This window comes from Ovis aries, chromosome 1 (assembly GCF_016772045.2).
Source record: "Ovis aries strain OAR_USU_Benz2616 breed Rambouillet chromosome 1, ARS-UI_Ramb_v3.0, whole genome shotgun sequence".
Classification (NCBI taxonomy): Eukaryota; Metazoa; Chordata; class Mammalia; order Artiodactyla; family Bovidae; genus Ovis; species Ovis aries.
Window position 1 is genome coordinate 222,199,007 of NC_056054.1, and position 21,154 is coordinate 222,220,160.

The 21,154-nt window shown below is 36.2% G+C and overlaps 1 protein-coding gene and 1 non-coding gene across 2 annotated transcripts in view; one reads left to right on the forward strand and one right to left on the reverse strand.

Moving 5' to 3' along the window:
• The window catches only part of BCHE (butyrylcholinesterase), a 75,716-nt gene that overhangs the window by 29,012 nt on the left and 25,550 nt on the right, over nucleotides 1–21,154 (forward strand). The gene's annotated exons all lie outside the window — the stretch shown is intronic.
• TRNAS-GGA (transfer RNA serine (anticodon GGA)) lies at nucleotides 11,533–11,605 on the reverse strand. The gene has a single exon. It is a non-coding gene; the product is annotated as a tRNA-Ser (tRNA).

Consider the following 21,154-nt stretch of genomic DNA (forward strand, 5'->3'; position numbering starts at 1 on the left):
CAAGGGATGTTTGGACAAGAGCAAGTTTTATAGACTCTAGAAGCGGTAAGGAGGGGACAGAACATGGCTGACTGAGGTTACATATGAACTTACTTAGAAAGATCAAGGATCAAGAAAATAAATATGGAGCCCAGAACTGACTTGATGTTTAGGGATTGGCTAGCTGGATGTACAGTTGACACTTGAACAATGCTGGGCTTACTGGGACTCAACTTCCTGTGAAATTGAAAATCCAGTATAATTTATAGGTATCCTCTGTATACATGGTCTACAGCCTTGGATTCAAATAATGGAGGATCTTATAGTACTATAGTATTTATCATTAGGAAAAATTATTCCTATAAGTGGAGCTGTGCATTTCAAACCCATGTTGTTTAAAGGTCTAAGAAATCTTTGAACAAGTATATTACAGTATATTTTTGTCTCTTCAAACAGATTATTGATAAAATTGTGTATTCCAGAGTTAGTACCAAAGTGTTAAGAATGTATAAAGACTAAAAATATTTACTCATATATATTTGTTTGTTCCTGATAGAATGATGTGGTCCTTTATCTGTTCTTGAAAGTCTCTTTTCATAGAATCTTCAGGATCCACCTTGCAGATATTTTGATCTCTTGAACTGAGCTTCAATTAAAAAAAAAAAATCTCTAGAGGATGACAGGTGAGAATAAGGGAAAAGAAAGAAAGAAAAAAATAGGAAACTTAAATTTATCCAGTTTCTATCTTTGGACTAATGTGTTCACATATATTAACACATTTAATTTAATTCTCATAACAAATTAATTTAGAAGGTATTATCTCGCTTAGTTAGATGAAAAGAGAGGGTGAATTAAAGTAGGCAAAATCAAATGCTAGATATGGTATGAAGTGGGCTTCTGACAAAAATTATTTCTGAAACCAAAGCCGTTTTTTCCCACCTGGTCACATGGCCAACTTGCCACTCTATATTTTACTGTGTTTACTATTATTTTTTAATCCCTACTGCCTATAGTGTCCAGTACTTACAGTTTTGTGTTTAAGCTGAAATTCCATGCACTAGGAAGATAACAATGGTTATTCATGTATCCTACTATATTGTTGAGGGAATAAGAAATCTAAGTTATCAGATTAAATTGTCTTTATTTCAAATTTAGAAATTAAATTTTTAATACTGAAAAGAGTAACAGAATTTTTGAAGACCAAATCAAAATGATTTCTTTTGTGATTTGAGTTTTGTGTTTCTTGGCAGATGCAGATAATTTATTTAACCCCAGAAATTACCATTGTTTTTTCATTTTATTTTAAACCTCTCTTGTTTTTAAAATAATTTTATTACTTTTCAGTTTATCCTTTATTCATGAATTTCCTCTCCACATTTACACTCCTCTATTTACACACACATGGGGCATTTGTTCATGAATATATAGGTGTTGTTGCTGGCCAAAAACGTGGCTTTCTCTGCTCACTGAAATCGAATAAAAATTATGGAGACAGAGTATGGAGGAAATAGAAACGTGGCTTTAATTCTCAGTCTGCAGAGAGGGGAATATAGTAGGCTCATGCCTCAATAACTGTGCCTGCCCTCAATCTCCCATGAGGAGTCTAGGGATTTATATAAGATAAGGGCTCACAGTCAGGAGTCTATGAGGAAAAAAGGTGTTGGGATCTTGATTTCTTCCTCCTGATTGTTTCAAAGACAGTTATAGGCTGGCATCAGTAACCCAGTAATTGAGTCTGGCAGTCCAATGGCTCTGAGGCCTTCTTTCTGATATGTAAAAAGAAGAACTATAAGGGGAAGAGTGTTGTAAGGATAAACACCAGGTAAAGGATATATTTTGCATAGAGTCAAAGGAAAATAGGTGCAAAGTGTAGTTCCTATAGAGTTAGGGGGCAGAAAAAGCAAACTTAGTTACAGACCCTTTAAAAAAAAAAAAAAGAAAGCTAGGAATGTTCAGGTCTGCTCACTCTTCTGGGGGGGGCGGCGGAACAACTTTTTTTTTCTCCCTATCAATGCAACAGTGTGTCTTCACTTTTCTCTCAGACTCATGTCCTTTGATATTAAAAAAGAAGAAGAATTAGACCTCCACTGGCATGAGCAGAATAATTTTTGATGTCAGTTCTTCTGTGAGGTTTGTAACTGCCTCTTAAATGGAGAGATCTAAATCCCTCCTCTTTAGATTCTTTAGCAGTTTGAGTCTTTGAGCCAGATTGTTTCATTTCTCAGTGGTTATATTATACTAGTTAAATTCAACATTGCTGCTGTTTTCATGTTTGTGCTAAGTTGCTTCAGTCCTGTCTGGCTCTTTGCAACCCCATGGATGGTAGCCCACCAGGTGCCTCTGTCTGTGGGATTCTCCAGGCATGAATACTGACGTGAGTTGCCATTTTCTTACTCCAGGGGATCTTCCCGACACAGGGATTGAACCTGTGTCTCTTATGTCTCCTGCACTGGGAGGCGAGTTCTTTACCACTATTGCCACTTTGGAAGCTTTATTGGCCCACACTGGGCTTAAATTCAAAGTGTTTTCAAGGCTGCATCCCTTCTGGAGGCCCCAAGGAAGAATCAGTTTCTTGCCTTTTCCAGATTCCAGAAGCCACACTCATTTCTTGGCCTGTGGGCCTCAGTCTGTCTTCAAAGCCAGCAACATTGGGTTGAGTCTTTTTTAAAATGCCATCTCTGCAGTTCCCCACAGCCAGGATTTTGTTGTGGTTCAGTCACTAAGTCCCGTCTAACTCTTTGTGACCTCATGGACTGTACCCAGTTAGGCTCCTCTCTGTCCATGGAATTCTCTAGGAAACAATACTGGAGTGGGTTGCCATGCCCTCCTCCAGGGCATCTTCCCAACCCAGCGATTGAACCTGTTGCCTTCAATAGCAGGCAGGTTCTTTGCCACTAGTATCATTCATGGATGATATCAAAAATTAAACATTTATTGTATCTACTTTGGCTATCTATCAGTTGTGTTCAGTTCAGGTCACTCAGCTGTGTCCAGCTCTTTGTGGCCCCCTGGACTGCAGCACACCAGGCCTCCCTGTCCATCACTAACTCCCTGATTTTTTTCAAACTCATGTGCATTGAGTCTGTGAAGCCACGCAACTATCTCATCCTCTGTCATCCCCTTCTCCTCCCGCCTTCAATCTTTCCCAGCATCAGGGTCTTTTCAAATTAGTCAGTTCTTTGCATCAGGGTGCCGAAGTATTAGAGTTTCAGCTTCAGCATCAGTCCTCCAAATGAATATTTAGGACTGATTTCCTTTAGAATGGACTGGTTGGATCTCCTTGCAGTCCAAGGGACTCAAGAGTTTTCTCCAACACCACAGTTCAAAAGTGTCAATTCGTCAGCACTCAGTTTTCTTTATAGTCCAACTCTCACAACCATACATGACATTGAAAATCCATAATTTGATTAGAGGGCTTTTGTTGGCAAAGTAATGTCTCTGCTTTTTAATATGCTCTTTAGGTTGGTCATAAATTTTCTTCCAAGGGGCAAATGTCTTTTAATTTCATGGCTGCAGTCACCATCTGCAATGATTTTGGAGACACCAAAAATAAAGTCTGTCACAATTTCCATTGTTTTCCCATCTATTTGCCATGAAGTGATGGGAACAGATGCCATGATCTTAGTTTTCTGAATGTTGAGCTTTAAGCCACTTTTTTCACTCTCTTCTTTCACTTTCATCAAGAGGCTCTTTAGTTCTTCTTTGCTTTCTGCCATAAGGGTGATGTCATCTGCATATCTGAGGTTATTGATATTTCTCCTGGCAGTCTTGATTCCAGCTTGTGCTTCTTCCAGTCCAGTGTTTCTCATGATGTACTCTGCCTATAAATTAAATAAGCAGGGTGACAATATACAGCCTTGACTTACTTCTTTCCCTATTTGGAACCAGTCAGTTGTTCCATGTCCAGTTCTTACTGTTGCTTCCTGACCTGCATTCAGATTTCTCAAGAGACAGGTGAGGTGGTCTGGTATTTCCATCTCTTAAAGAATTTTCCATGGTTTGTTGTGATTCACACAGTTAAAAGCTTTGGCATACCCATAAAGCAGAAGTAGATATTTTTCTGGAACTCTCTTGTTTTTTTGATGATCCAGCAGATGTTGGCAGGTTGATCTTTGGTTCCTCGGCCTTTTCTAAATCCAGCTTGATCATCTGGAAATTCATGGTTCATGTACTCTTGAAGGCTGGCTTGGAGAATTTTGAGCATTACTTTATTAGCATGTGAGATGAGTACAATTGTGCAGTAGTTTGAACATTGTTTGGCATTGCCTTTCTTAGGAATTGGAATGAAAAATGACCTTTTCCAGTACTACAGCTTATTTTTATCATTGCTTTGAAATGAATTTCAGTCAATTTATCTTATAATTCTTGAGTAAAATGTAAAACAAAAAAATGCAGGTAATTCAACTGGTGTTTTAGTCAGAGGTTTAATATTAATCATGAATCAGTTGTCTGCTTGTCCAGAAGTTTCCCTCAGTCTTACGTTGATCTTGCCACAGGTTGCCCTTTGAGATGAAAGCACCACACAAGTTCTTCATTTAATGTTATACTGAAGAACAAAAAATTTGAAAGAGATAACAGCTTACATCAAAATCTGCTAAGAAAGCCAATGTCTAATAACTTGTTATTAATTTCAAGTGGAGAAACTTGATTCTCCAAATGGCCACCAAAACAGAGCTGATGAACATAATGCATTATTATTCCCAATGGCATTGTGACTAGTCCTGTTTGTCCTAGAATCACAGCCCAGCTTCTAAGCCATAAACTGGTAATAAAGTAATACCCCAAGGGCAAAGTGGGAACAAATGTTATGAAGTGATAAAGCTATGCAAATATTCAGTGAATCCCTTAAAATACAACATTAGCCCACAAACGAAGAAGTATATATCCTGGAAAACCCACACTCTTCCACGAAAAACTATAGTGTATATCAAGATATTTTGATATGATTTTTCCAGTAATCAAGTACAGATATGAGAGTTGGACCATAATGAAGGCTGAGCACTGAAGAATTGATGCTTTTGAATTGTGGGGCTGGAGAAGGCTCTTGAGAATCTCTTGGACTTCAAGGAGATCAAATCAGTCAATTCTAAAGAAAATTAACCCTGAATATTCATTGAAAGGACTGATTCTGAAGCTGAATCTTCAGTATTCTGGCCACCTGATGCAAACAGTTGACTCATTTGAAAAGACCCTGATGCTGGGAAAGATTGAGGGCAGGATTAGAAGCTAGTGATAGAGAATAAGATGGTTTGATAGCATCACCAACTCAATAGGCATGAGTTTGCACAAACTCTGGGAGATAGTGAAGGACAGGGAAGCCTGGCATACTGAAGTCTATGGGGTTGCAAAGAGTTGGATATGACTTAGTGACTGAACAAACAACAGCAAAGATATCTGGCATGGGCATAATCTTCCTAGTAGAGACAATATGGAAAAATTTCATAAACATTTTGCCTATGAATTTGAACTTGCTGCTAGAAAATCACAAATTGAACATAAAAAAATTATCTATAGCTCATATTGATTATAAGAATAAATAAAAAGCCTAATTCTTTCCTCTGAGTTTTATTGAGGAAAAATTGACATATATCACTGTATAAATTTAAGATGTACAGATTGATGGTTTTATTTATATATTTTGTGAAATTTTTACCACAATAGATTTAGTCAACTTCCATCATCTCACATAGATGCAATAAAAAGAAAAGAAAATATCTCCTTGTAATGAGAAATCTTGGGATCTATTCCCTTAACTTTCCTATGTATAATATCATACAGCAGTTGTAATGTTTTACTAATATATCTTATAACTAGAAATTTGTTCCTTTTAACGACTTTGCTCCAATTCTCCCTCCCCATTCTTTGCCTCTGATAACCACAAATCTGATCTCTTTTTATCTGAGTTCAGTATGTTTTTGTTTTTGGATTCCAAGTATAAGTGACCTCATACAGCCTTTTTCTTTCTCTAACTTATTTTGCATAATGCCTTCAAGGTCCATCCATATCATTGCGTATAGTAAGATTTTCTCTTATTTTATGACTGACTGATATCTTATTGTGTATATATATGTGTGTGTGTGTGTGTGTATGTGTGTGTGTGTGTATGTGTGTGTGTGTGTATATATATACATATACATATACATATATGTGATGGTGGTGGTTTAGTTGCTAAACCATGTTTGACTCATAACCCCATGGCAAAGTAGCCCACCAGACTCCTCTGTCAGTGAGATTTCCCAGGCAAGAATACTGGAGTGGGTTGCCATTTCCTTCTCCAGGGGATCTTCCTGACCCAGGGATCTAACCTGTGTCTCCTGCATTGCAGGCGGATTCTTCTACCTACTGAGTTGCCAGTGAAGCCCGTGTGTGTGTGTGTGTGTGTGTGTGTGTGTATGCATACACACATATGTATATATACTTCTTTATCCATATATCCATTAATGGATATATGTTTTTAAAAATTTAGTTAGCAAGAATACAGCCTACCTAAAACTCATTATTGTTGTATCCAAAATAAATCTCAATTTCTACAGTTAGTGTGAAAGTACAGAATGAATTTAAATCACCTAATACAATGTCTATCATAGAGTAAGCATGACTAATAATGGATGTTTTTAATATTACTAATAATCATAAACATTAAAAATCTTCTTAAGAATGTCCAGTACTATTGACCATTATAAAATGCCAAACAAATGGGAGTATTTCCAATAAATTATGTTAACACAATTCTTACCTAGACAACACCTTTTTTTTTTTTAAAGTTTGACGGTGAAGAAATTTAATTAAGGTCCATGCTCTACTAAACATGCTAAAGTCAGATTTTGCTGTAGTAAGTTTAATCATAAAAGCCATACCAGTTCTCTTAGGTAATTTATGTATATTTTTAATTATGTGCTTTACATTGGCAGATACTGCAAATATGAAAATATGTTACTCTTAGATTATAAAAATGCAGTTATATACATGAAATTAGTTAGAGGGTAATTTATTTAACACATAATTGTCTTAAGGTATCACTGATAGACTTATGCTAAATGTGAGCAATGGATTTAAACAGTTATGCATTTGCAATTGTATAGATATATACAAAATGACAAGTGACATATTTTAATATACCTTGAATGTCAAAAAAATGTTTAAAATCTACTCATTCATCCTCATTTCTTATTGAAGAAGTGAAAGTTTAATCACTCAGTCATGTCCAACTCTTTTCAACTCCGTGAAATGTAGCCTACCAGGCTCCTCTTGTCCATGGAATTCTCCAGGCAAGAATACTGGAGCAGGTTACCATTCCCTTCTCCAAGGTATCTTCCCAACCCAGAGGTCAAAACCAGGTCTTCTGAATTGCAGATAGACTTTTTACTGCCTGAGCCACCAGGGAAGCCCAAATTCTTATTATATAACAATAAACTAAAAGTACCATGTATCTAAGTTGTTATGTCATGCAAGAGTCCTACAAACCTTCAAATTTGATGATAGTTTGATATCTTGACATAAAAGTTGAAAAATTCTGATGAAAATTTTAATTTGAAACCACATGGTAATTGGTTAAGGAATTTTTAACCTGGGCTTCAATATTTTAATTGATTGACAATTTTATCCATCCAACCTCCAGAATAGTCCACAGAAAAATAAAGGATAAACATTTTTATAATACAGAAAAATGAAAGTTCTTAACAGATTTGTCTTCTAAAAGCTAAATACTAAATAATATTATGGACACCCGTGTATCATAATAACAAATGATTTCATATCAACTTGAGAAAACTTGTGAATTATCTATTATTTAATATTAAAGGTAAAAATAGTCTTTAACTTTCTTGGTGATGAAATAATAAATAATACATGTAAAGTCAAGAGGAATAAATAACTTTAATTCACCTCTCCATAATTGATGATAATTTTCTTTTTTTCCTACATTTTACTTTCTTAAGCACAGATAAGTTTACAGTCAAGATTTTTCTGTAGTATACATGTCAGTTTTATAGATATAAATGGTATTTTGGAAGAATATTCATAGCAGTCTAAGTGCTTTCAAAATGGCCTTCTTGAGTTGTTTGTAGCAGAAATAAACTACAATATTGTCATAGTCTTTGAAATTAATTATTTATTATGTTTATAAAATAAGAAAAAAGGATATTTGTTTAAAATAGAATATATTTCCTAATGACAATCTTGTCATAATGGATTGATTACATAGCATTTCTTCACCAAATATCACTGGTCTATTAGAAATTCAACATACCAAAAATTACTTTAAAAATTACAAATATCTTTCATTGTTTCCTTATACTGTATGTGACCAGAATAGAGAGATTAGGTATATATTTGATAGTCTAAAATTTTTCTTGAAATCGATTTTTTGTCAGCGTTTATGACTTCTTAAAGGACACCTGACATATCTATCATTCCTTTTCCAATAGTTGGTGTCAGAATACTTAATGTTGTTTAAAATAAGCCTACTATACTACTCGGTAGTCAGTTTTTCTTAATGAAATACAACTCAAAAAAAAAAAAACCCTTAAATCATAAAAATTTTTTCTGTGAGTAACATACTTTTAAAAATCTAATCAAATTTCATTTTGATAGAAGTCATTTTTAAAATGAATATCTCAGTGTCTTCTGCAGTGATAACTGGTTACTGAAAACAATTTTAGCTATTTTATGAAAATATTATAATGTTTCAGTCAGGGAGAATTTCAACTCTATTTCCTAAGGAATCTTATTGGGCAAATAAGCTTCTAAAAAATATTACTTTGCTTTAAAGGTGGCCTTTATCATGAGAAATTAGAGCAAAAATTTTTTTAAAGGTCTTATATGATGTCAGAAAAGTAGACAAACACTGTAATGCAACTATAATTTACCTTAATCCATAGGATTTTAATTCTGAATTTATTGTTAAAAAATTGCTGGAAATTTTTAATAAATTAATGTGAGAAACCTAAAGAAACATTTTAGTTTTACTGTAGTATGTACCTCAAAAAATAAGTAGAAATGAAATTTATATGCTATTTGAGTTTCTGTATCCATTCCACCAACCAAAAATATAGTAATACTTTCTTCAGGAAAATATGATAGATCATAGTTGCTTAAATTTCTGATAATATCTATTCAGAGACATAGGATCATTCTTTATTTATAGTTGTTTCCCAAAGATTATAGTATTCTATCAAGCTATCTTTTCCAACATCTGAATTTTTCAGAATCAACGAACACAACCATGGAAAGCACCCAGTTTGGTCATTAAAATAATCAGTACAATATTTCATGCACTTTGACTACTATTTAGGCAGATTAAAATAAATTACATAAGCATTATGCTAAAGATAGGATAATAGCATTATTTCAGCATCTGGTTCTGGTCCCTTTTTGTTGTATCCAATGTTATGAACGTAAGTGATGATTATAAAAAAATCAAATGCTTTATGTTAAATTTTATCTCTTTTCTCTTTTAATATGTTATACTCTCATTCATTGAACAAATATTTATTGAGCAACAGTTACAAACCAGGCAATATGCTAAATACTGTGGAGTTAGTAGGAATATAGTGTAAAAGAAATTGCAGACCTACTAGCAGGAGGTTACCACCTTCTGCTGGAAGACAGCAGCAAATAAGTAATGTACCATAAGGACTATACCATGCTTAACTACAGACTTCTCAGACCAATCCTAGAAACCTTCCTGAAGGAGACAAACAAGCCTTTGGGACAGATAGTGGGTTTTGTTTGTTTGTTTTCCCTTTAAGGCCATGCTGTATATGATATGTGGACTATCACCAACCAGGGATTGAACTTGTGCCCCTTGCATTGGGAGCACAGAGCCTTAACCACTGGGCTTCCAGGGAAGTCCCTGGGAATGTTAGTTTGTATTTGCAAAGACCCAGAGGTGATAGGGGGCTTCCCTAGTGACTCAGTGGTAAAGGATCACCTTCAATGCAGGAGACACAGGTTTGATCCTGGGTGAAGAAGATACCCTGGAGAAGGAATGGCAGCCCACTCCAGTATTCTTGTCTGGGAAATCACATAGACAGAGGAGTCTAGCGGGCTACAGAGTCCATGGGCTCGCAAACTGTCAGACGCGACTGAGCGACTATAAACAAGTGACAGAGTGAGAGAAAATAAGAAAGTGAGAGGGTAACAGGCAGGAAGGCCAGGCGTCTCCAAATGGAGGAAATAGGCTGCAAGTGTCAGGCGTTGTTTTGTCTCTCCCTTAAGGGGCAGGAGGAAACAAACTCTCTATGGAAATGTTTTTTTCTGAAGCTATGTTCATGAAACTATATATTTGCTTTGGAATTGGCCTTTCTTTGAAATGGTTCCACCTAAGACTAACTGTTTTTTTTTTTTTTTTTTTCCTTTTCTCAAACCTTGGGCTGATAATAACTCAACAAACCCGTATTCATATCAATTGTTTCATGGCTGGGGGATGACACACCTCATGCCATCCTATCTCAAAAATGCTTATTGTGGGAGAAGGGCCTGGTGAAATGCCTTCAGCCTTGAGGTGTCTCTCTTATCTGATTAATAGCTTTCTAACAGACATAAAACAGCTTGCTATAACTAGGAAAACCAGGGAGCACTCTCTGTCCCCCTTCTGATGTCTCTGTCAGAAGCATCTCTGTCACTGTTCTTACTTAAATAAGACTGCTACACAAAAGCTCTTCAGTGATCAAGCCTGGTCCCTGATTCTGAAGCTAAATCTTCTTTGGAGATCATGAATTCAACATCATTCACAGTAAGCTATCAAAAGGAGGTACAGAAAGATATGACTTTAGAGAGGTATGGAGGAACCAGGTTATACTTTTGCAAATTCCACCAGTTATGGATTATATTCTAAGATTACCATGTAGAAATATTTTGTTTGTTTAAATCAGGAAATAATGCTTATCGACTTTGAATTTTAGTAAGATCATTTTGTCTGCAGAGGAGAGAATGACCTAATAAGCCAGAAAGGTGAAAGGGAGAATAATTTGGAAACATGTCACAATCACTTGGAGCAGAGGCAGCATAATAATGGTCTCAATTAGCAGGGTTTCATTGGAAATGAAAGACTAGGTAGAAGATGTCTTTGAGGGCTTCAGTGGACATCAGTCAAATTGTCTGGTGATTACTTAGGTATGGAGAGAGAAGTAAAGTAAATCAAGGAATGTTACCTGGTTTTCTGACTTGACTAACCAGGGTCTTTTACTGAATTTGATGCATGTGGAGAACAGGGTTAGATTGATAAGTTCAGTCATTTGTATGCTGAATTAGTGCTCAGGACACATCTATGGGGATATGTTGAGTAGGTACTTGGATATAAATGATAATTTAATTAATCAAACTGGATGTGATCACTAAGATATTTTATGTAGGATGAGAAGCATTAGGTGTAGGACCTGACAATCTCCAGTGTTAGGAAGAAAAGGTAAAGTGAAGTGAAGTGAAGTGAAGTCACTCAGTCGTGTCCAACTCTTTGCGACCCCAGGGACTGTAGCCTACCAGGCTCCTCCGTCCATGGGATTCTCCAGGCAAGAGTACTGGAGTGGGTTGCCATTTCCTTCTCCAGGGGATCTTCCTGACCCAGGGATTGAACCTGGGTCTCCAGCATTCCAGGCAGATGCTTTAACCTCTCAGCCACCAGGGAAGCCCAAAAAGGTAAAGATGCCTACAATTCAGAGTAAGAAGGAATGCCTAGAAAATTAGAAGGAAAAAATAAGAAATTTGTGATGTTTATAAAGGCAATGAAAATTAGTTTTCTAAGAGAAATGTGAACAATTGTTGAGCAGGGGCTAAAAATATGATCTTTATAGTTAATAATTTAGGTCATTGAGGTCATCTGTGCTGTATCTTAGATCTTCCAGAATCATATGAAGATAGAATATCTCCCATCTGCCTATATACATATGACTGTGCAAGCATTGAGTTAAATATTCAAAACACATGACAAGCCATATTATGTCACTAAGAAATGTAACCCTGTGTTTAATAATCTCTTTGAAAATATATTTTTGTTCCTTTAGTAATCTATACTGACAAATATACTATTCATATTACTGTTTTACCCAAACCTTCAAACCCCATCAACTGTTCTTTTTGGGATTCCAAAATTCACTACCGTTTCAACTTCTTGAATGAATATTTCCTTAACTCTGGCTTTGAATGATGTCTGGCTGATTCTGAAGATTCTATTTCACATTCAGTCTGTTCAACCGATGTCAGTTTTTATTTCACTGTTCTTGTACCAAAGTTGTATTTATATCCACCTGACTAGAGGTTACCATTTTTAAAACTTTACTTCTCCCTCCTCTCTCACAATATTTCAATTTACTTGAAGCAGATTCTGTCAGACTATATTGCACTATGCTCTTCACTCCCCGTTTTTGCTTTCTCATCCTCTTAAATTCTGGTGAATTCTATTCATTCACTGGAGATTTTTAGCATCTAGCTTAATTTCCTTCTGTCCACCGTAAATCATACAGGCATATTTAATCATTTTAGTGTTCATATTAATAACCTATCCGACATTTTGACTCCTTTATCTCAATGTTTCTCATTATCAAGAATCAAAACTTTATGTCTAAATCTATAATTGTGGGCTTCTCTGGTGGCTCAGTGGTAAAGAATCTGCCTGCAATGCAGGAGACATGGGTTTGATCCCTTGGTCAGGAAGATCCCCTGGAGAAGGGAATGACAACTCACTCCAATATTCTTGACTGGGAAATATCATGTACAGAGGAGTCTTGTGGGCTACAGTTCATGGGGTCTCAAAGAGTAGAACACGACCAAGCAACTAACACTTTCACTTTCATCTCATCTCTAAACGTTAATGTTTCAAAACTCAGCTCTTGGACATGTCTTTTCTCTACATATTCATTCCATAGATGATACCACCCAGTTTCGTACCCACCATCTACATGTGGATGGCTTTAAAAGTTATATCTGCAGCCCAGGTCTTTGCCTGAACCCCTGGACATAATGTACCTATCCACTTAAATATATAGTATCACAAAATTTTTATAGCCATAGTTTTCTTTTAATATTTCCTTCCAAGGTTTTCCCATTTCAGTTAAAAAGCACAGCAATGGGAAAACCTTGCACCTCAAGGAAAAGTAGCCCTCACTCACTCCAACTAGAGAAAGCCTATATATAGCAACAAGGACCCACCACAGTCAAAAAATAAAAATAAAGAAAGAAATCTTTTTTAAAAAAGTGTAGCCAATCAGAATTCTCATCAAGAGTACACACTGCTTACAATTGCTAATGTCCACTACATATCTTTTAATCTGATATAGTCTTAGAGTCTGGCCAGTGTCTGTTGATCACTCCTCATGTCCAATTCTTTGTTACCACCTGGACTGTGGCCCACCAATCTATTCTGTCTATGGGATTTCCCAGGCCAGAATACTGGAGTGGGTTACCATTCCCTTATCCTGGAGATCTTCCCAACCCAGGGATTGAACCCAGGTCTACTTCTTTGCAGGCAGATACTCTAATGTCTGAGCTATGAGGAATAGCAGTCTGGCCATTAGGTGATTAAAAAATCATTATTAAATTTATTAGGTATGACATTGTTTTGGATAAATAGAAACAATGTCTTTCTTGAGAAGGGGAAGTGCATCTTGAATTGATTAGGTAAAGAATGTGATGCCTCTACTATAGCATAAAACAAACAAATAAATAGAAAGAGTTAGAAAATACTCATAAATTAACCAGTCTTGGCTACTTGTTCAAACCAACATCATCCCATAGCTATGAAAAGAAGGGAAGCGAAAAGCAAAGGAGAAAAGGAAAGATATACCCATTTGAATGCAGAGTTCCAAAGAATAGCAAGGAGACATAAGAAAGACTTCCTCAGCGATCAATGCAAAGAAATAGAGGAAAACAATAGAATGGGAAAGACCAGAGATCTCTTCAAGAAAATTAGAGATACCAAGGGAACATTTTCATGCAAATATGGGCTCAATAAAGGACAGAAGTTGTAGAGACCTAATAGAAGCAGAAGATATTAAGAAGAGGTGGCAAGAATACATGAAGAACTGTACAAAAAAAGAGCTTCATGATCCAGATAATCAGGATGGAGTGATCACTCACCTAGAGCAAGACATCCTGGAATGTGAAGTCAAGTGGGTCTTAAAAAGCATCACTACGAACAAAGCTAGTGGAGGTGACGGAATTCCAGTTGAGCTATTTCAAATCCTGAAAGATGACACTGTGAAAGTGCTGCACTCAATATGCTAGCAAATTTGGAAAACTCAGCAGTGGCCACAGGACTGGAAAAAGCCAGTTTTCATTACAATTCCAAAGAAAGGCAATGCCAAAGAACACTCAAAGTACCACACAATTGCACTCATCTCACATGCTAGTAAAGTAATGCTTAAAATTCTCCAAGCCAGGCTTCAGCAATATGTGAACTGTGCACTTCCAGATGTTCAAGCTGGTTTTAGAGAAGGCAGAGGAACCAAGATCAAATTGCCAACATCCGCTGGATCATGGAAAAAGCAAGAGGTCCAGAAAAATATCTATTTCTGCTTTATTGACCATGCCAAAGCCTTTGACTCTGTGGATCACAATAAACTGTGGAAAATTCTGAAAGAGATGGGAATACCAAACCACCTGACCTGCCTCTTGAAAAACCCATATGCAGGTCAGGAAGCAACATTTAGAACTGGACATGGAACAACAGACTGATTCCAAATAGGAAAAGGAGTATGTCAAGGCTGTATATTGTCACCCTGCTTATTTAACTTCTATGCAGAGTACATCATGAAAAATGCTGGGCTGGAAGAAGCACAAGCTGGAATCAAGATTGCCGGGAGAAATATCAATAACCTCAGATATGCAGATGACCACCCTTATGGAAGAAAGTGAAGAAGAACTAATGAGCCTGTTAATGAAAGTGAAAGAAGAGAGTGAAAAAGTTGGCTTAAAGCTCAACATTCAGAAAACTGAGATCATGGCATACGGTCCCATCACTTCATAGGAAATAGATGGGGAAACAGTGGACACAGTGGCTGACTTTATTTTTCTGGGCTCCAAAATCACTGCAGATGGTGACTGAAGACATGAAATTAAAAGATGCGTGCTCCTTGGAAGAAAAGTTATGACCAACCTAGCTGCTGCTGCTGCTGCCTAGTCGAGTCAGTTGTGTCCAACTCTGTGCGATCCCATAGACTGTGGCCCACCAGGCTCCCCTGTTGCTGGGATTATCCGAGACAAGAACACTGGAGTGGGTTGCCATTTCCTTTTGAATGCATGAAAGTGAAAGTGAAGTCATTCATCCGCGTCCGACCCTTCGCAACCCCATGAACTGCAGCCTACCAAGCTCCTCCGTCCTTGGGATTTTCCAGGCAAGAGTACTGGAGTGCGGTGCCATTGCCTTCTCCATGACCAACCTAGACAGCATATTAAAAAGCAGAGACATTACTTTGCCAACAATGGTCCGTCTAGTCAAGGCTATGGTTACCAGTGGTCATGTATGGATGTGAGAGTTGGACTATAAAGAAGACTGAGCGCCAAATAATTGATGCTATTGAACTGTGGTGTTGGAGAAGACTCTTGAGAGTCTCTTGGACTGCAAGAAGATCCAACCAGTCCACCCTAAAGGAGATCAGTCCTGGGTGTTCATTTGTAGGTCTGATATTGAAGCTGAAACCCCAGTCCTTTGGCCACCTGATGTGAAGAGCTGACTCATTTGAAAAGACCCTGATGCTGGGAAAGATTGAGAGCAGGAGGAGAAGGGGACGACAGAGGATGAGATGGTTGGATGGCATCACCAACTCGATGGACATGGATTTTGGTGGACTCTGGGAGTTGGTGATGGACAGGGAGGCCTGGAGTGCTGCAGTTCATGGGGTTGCAAAGAGTCAGACATGACTGAGCGACTGAAATGAACTGAACTGAACATGTATTTTTGCACTAGTCTCCTGTCTGGTATCTATTTTCTGTGTTTGTTCAACTCCTATCTGTTCTCAATGTAGCAGCCAAAAGAAGCTGTTAAGTTTGTTAGGACATGTTAAGTCTTTTGACCAAAGTCCTTCATTTATTTTCATCTTACTCAGAGTAAAATGAAGTATTTTACAATGGTTTATAGGCCCCTTGATAATCTCTTCTCCGACTTCTTCTCCCCTGCCTTTACCACCTCCATTCCACATCAGCCACACTGGTTTCCCTTCTGTTTTGAACTTCCTGGGCGAACTCCCATGCTAGCTATAGTCAGAACATTTGCATGGAGTTTCCTTTAGTGGTCTATTTGTCTCCTTCTCTAGACAAGCATGTGAATATAGCTTTCATTTTCTTCAGTTCAATCCAAAATCACCTTCTCAATAGAGACTTTGCTGGTCACCTTACCACATTTTCAACTTTCTGCATACTAAATATCTCCTTCTTGATTTCTTTTGTCCCCCTAGTTTGTCCTATTTAACTGGTTGATCTTATATACCCTCTCTTTCTTTCTCTCACCAAAATACTAGCTCCAGAAGAAAAAGGCATTTTATTTATTTTGTTCAGAACCATATAATCCAGTACCCAGAACATAACTTACACACATAATAAGCAATAAATAATTGCTCAATAAGTGAATAATTGAGTAATTAAGTGGATTCTTTTTATCTTCCCTATATTTACAGCTTTCCAGAGCTTTAACTCTCTTCCCTCTTCTTTTCCTATGTGCTTCCCTAAGTAAGATTATCTTATTTCTATGATGTTAAACATCATATATACACTCTTGTGACTTTTCTTTATATCTCTGTAAATATCTCCTATATTTACAAAAGTTACTTAAAACCAAAACCTTTGCTTACTAGGAATTCTTACATCTTCCATTCCATATCAGCAAATTCTACAAGCTCAACCTTCAAAATATATCAGAAGCTAACTCAGATAATACTGTTCTCAGTTAAAAACCCAATCTATGTCAGGAGTGTGACTGAGTTTCCTACAATAGCCAGCCTCCCTGGTTCCTCCATTGTCTCTCTGTTGTTTATTCTCCTCAGTGTGGTTGTAGTTATCTTTCTAAGATGTAAGCTAAATTTTATCACCACCTAGACAATAACTCTCCAGTGACTTCTTACTTTGTATAGAATAAGATCCAAATTTCTTATCATTGTCTAAAACAGCCTATATGACATGTTCTTTGTCTACCTTGGTTAACATTTTCTCCCTGCTCACTATACTCGTCAATGCAGTCTCCTTGATACAATTTATTGAAAATGTATGGATAACCAGTCTCTGAGAAGTTGAAGAATTCCGTATAAGTTTAACCCATTTTAGTAGTAGATTCCGGTCACAAAACATGTGGTTACAAATCAAATATGTGTCCCCTTGGATTGCAATGTGACACTGGGACCAGGTTGAGGACATCCGCTGAATTAGATAAAACAATAAGTGTGCACTTTTGTGGAGGTTAAACATAGTGTGGCCTCACTGAGTTGAAAGGAGAGGTAGAATGCTAAATATAGGTTTATACACAGGGGCTGAGATTTCATCACGAGGGTCAAGCAAAGTGCTGTGGACGAAGAATGTGGAGAGAGGCAGGTGAGTTCACTACATACAGGAACAATTAAAACTGAGAGTGGGTAAATTTGTTAAAGAAGTGAATAGAGGCAGAAAGGAAACTTAAGCTTGGGACTATGAACCTTATAAAAGGCTATACCTGGGGAACCCAGAATCTGAATGGCAATTTGATTTTTCACTTATTACAAACCTTTGAGTAGCAAGGTCTTATCTGCCTTTGGAATATTGAGTCACAATGATAGCGCTTTTAATGATAGAGAATAGGACATCCATCTTCATCAAAGTTTCTAGATAGGCACATGCAATTTTTAACAGTCCTGCAAATAGGTCTGGCATGATTCCAGATGGATGTGTCTCCTAATTACCACCATTTCCTTCTACTCTTATTTCACTTTCCATTGAGAATCGCTGATTTATGGTATAAAAAGCAGAAATACATTAAATTATTTTTCAAACTACATCAATAAGGAAAGGTTAAAAATGTAACAGAAAATGATGGTAGTAGCTAAAGAGACACAGAGTAAAAAAATAAATATATGCTTAAATTAAAAGCTATGTCATGGATAATAGTCATCATTGCACAGATAATGTAAATTAATGGTATGTGAGTGTCTAAAAGAATGTACCTTCCAAAAAAGAGTTGTGATGACAATATTTAAAAGTACAAATACATTTAAAAGATGCAGTGCTTTTATTTTAATTACTTTTCAATTCTGAACATATTGAAATAAATGATGCTGAAAATCTAAACACATACTTTAGTATGAACTTATTTAACCTTCACTAAAAATTTTTATAGAGGCCTTTTTTTTTTTTAGGCCTCTAACAAACAATGATGCATCAGAAATAGCCTGCCCTTTAGACAAACACATAGTTGAATTTTGAAAACTATGTTTACCACAGAGTTGCCAAGGTACTTAATTCTGTGTCTCTGTTTCCTGAATAAAATCTATCTCACATCTTTATTGGCAAATCTTGTCCAATAATTTGGGATCCTACCCTGAGAAGTTGCAAACAGCAGCCAGAATGACTCCGGTGGTTACGGGATAGTGTGGGTTTTGCCTTCGTCACTGCTGGCATCTTCCTCTTCATCATCATAGATTCAATTCATTAAATATTTTATTCAGATTCAAGCATTTCTGTGAAATTATGTATAAATATTTCATATTTAATTTACAGCTACTCTATGTAAGATGCATTAATATCCCTATATTACAAATCAACTAACAATTGGAGAATTTAGGCAAATTGCTCAAGATCATGGGCTTCCCAGATAGCGCTTCTAGTAAAGACTCTGCCTGCCGAAGCAGGGGACATAAGAGACCCAGGTTAGATCCCTGGGTCCTAAAGACCCCCTAGAGAAAGGAATGGTAACCCATTCCAGCATTCTTGCCTTGTCTTCCATGCACAGAGGAGCCTGGTGGGCTACAGTCCTAGGGTTGCAAAGAGTCAGACAGTGAAGTCACTTATCATTCATGCATGCTCATGAACCACACAACCAGTAACCTTTTAAACAAATACTTTTCCACCTCATTTTATGATATTAAAATTGTCTTTAAATTATGACACCTGCAATAACACTTTAATACTAGTATCAAAGCAAAAACAAAAAACACCTTTGAAACATAAGATTATATTGTTGGCAGAAATATTTATCTTCTTTAAAAATCTGCCATTTTCTATGCAGAAAATAAACATTTATCTCACCTCTCAGATTAAGGATATTTTAATAAATTTAATTTCAAAAATAATATTTATATAATATTATATATATTTCATAATTATATTTCCGGTTTCATTGTTCTATAGTCATGTAAATTGTTGACAATATGTCTCATCATAACAAGATAAAGATATCTGTAGCTCTAATCATAATACAGAATACAATTTAATAGGAAAGGTATTTTTAATCTTTCATTACCTTAATATTTTTGCATAAAATTCATGAAATAGTGTCCAAGGAAACCTGTACTAAATTAACAAATTATTACATCATATTTTCTTAGTAAAATAATTATCTTTGTAGTTTTTGTCCATCTGCCCCGGACATAAGTAGAATCTTGTGACTGACTTAACTGTAATTCTCAAGTCATTCGGAAGTCATATGCATCACTGCCACTGAGAAGAGTCCAGAAGATATTGCCTGGGCTGTATTTAGCATCCATGAGAATTGCACAATCCATTGCTTCTCATGTTTCTCTTTCTAAGTAAAAGCCAGAAAGCTATAGCCAAGAACCAGTGCTGGAAGGAAGGTTCGCTTTCATTACCCTTCCTCAGTTTGTCTCACTTCTCCTTTCCATGGCTCAGTAGCCAGTTCTTAATTATCGTATGCTCTTTAAAGTCATTTGGCCATACTGCTTATCTTTTCTTCATAGTAAATATAAGTACCTGAATTTTTATTTTATTTTAGTACCTGAATTTTTAATAATGTTACTTTACTTCTAGTCCATCTTCATTAAATTGATCAATCTCTGTGATCAGGGACTTTATCAGTCTTGTCACTGCTATATCCATTGTCCATGGAGTTCCTGTTGCACACTGGGCAAAAAAATTCAGTAAGTGAATGACAAACAACTTCCTGAAAAAAATAGGTTTGATATTTTATTGTGGATTAAGGAAAATTCAACAGAATATTGACTATCATATTACACATCTCCAGATAAGAAAACCTTATTTATTGTCTCATGAAGGAAGAGATTTTCTTTAGTCTGGAGGACAAAAAGAGGTGTTTGAGTGAGGAGATGAATGTATCTGGCTTCAAGTAAAACAAAATGTGTCAAATTGTCATAAAGAGAATTTGGATATATTCTTTGTGGACATAAACCTGGGAATCTTTGGGTAAAACTCATAGATATGTCAATTTAGCTTAACATTAAAAAAAAAAAAAAACAAACAGCAAACTACTCTTTGATAAAAAGTGAAAAATAGCTGCAGTGCCTGGAATTCTGGAAGGGCTTTAATACAAACATGTTTTATCAAGTAGAGTTAATAATGAATAAAGTTGTCAGGATTTAGAATGAACTTGTCCAAAATCTGACACACACCTCATGATGTAAAATGAACAAACAAGCAGAAGACCTTTAAGCAGATATTTTATGCAGAATGAAACACTGAATAGGAGATGAAACAACATTACCTCAAGGAAATTTCAACTTTATATTTAAATATCATAATATTTATCTCTGAGTAAAAAAGTTAAAATTATTTAACTAATAGAAAAGCTAGGAAAAGTATCCAGAAAAGAGCCAAAACAATTTAAGAATAGAAAATCTTTGATTATATAATATGTCCAACTTCATGCCAATAAAATACAAGGCTTTCAAGAGAAATAATTGAGATAAGGATAACATAAAGAGCTTTCCTCATGGCTCAGATGGCTCAGACAGTAAAGAATCTGCCTTTAATGTGGGAGACTCAGGTTCGATCCTGGGTCAGGAAGATACCCTGGAGAAAGGAATGGCTACCCTCTCCAGTATTCTTGCCTAGAGAATTCCATAGTCAGAGGAGCCTGTTGAGCTGCAGTCCATGGTGTCACAAAGAATCAGATACAACTGAAGTGACTTAGTATGCATGCTTGCATGGGACATCCTAAAAGTTTTAAATAATTTAAAATTATGAAAATGATTGTTTTAATTTACTAATTATTAGTCAATTAATATGATAGAAGAAATATTAAAATAGC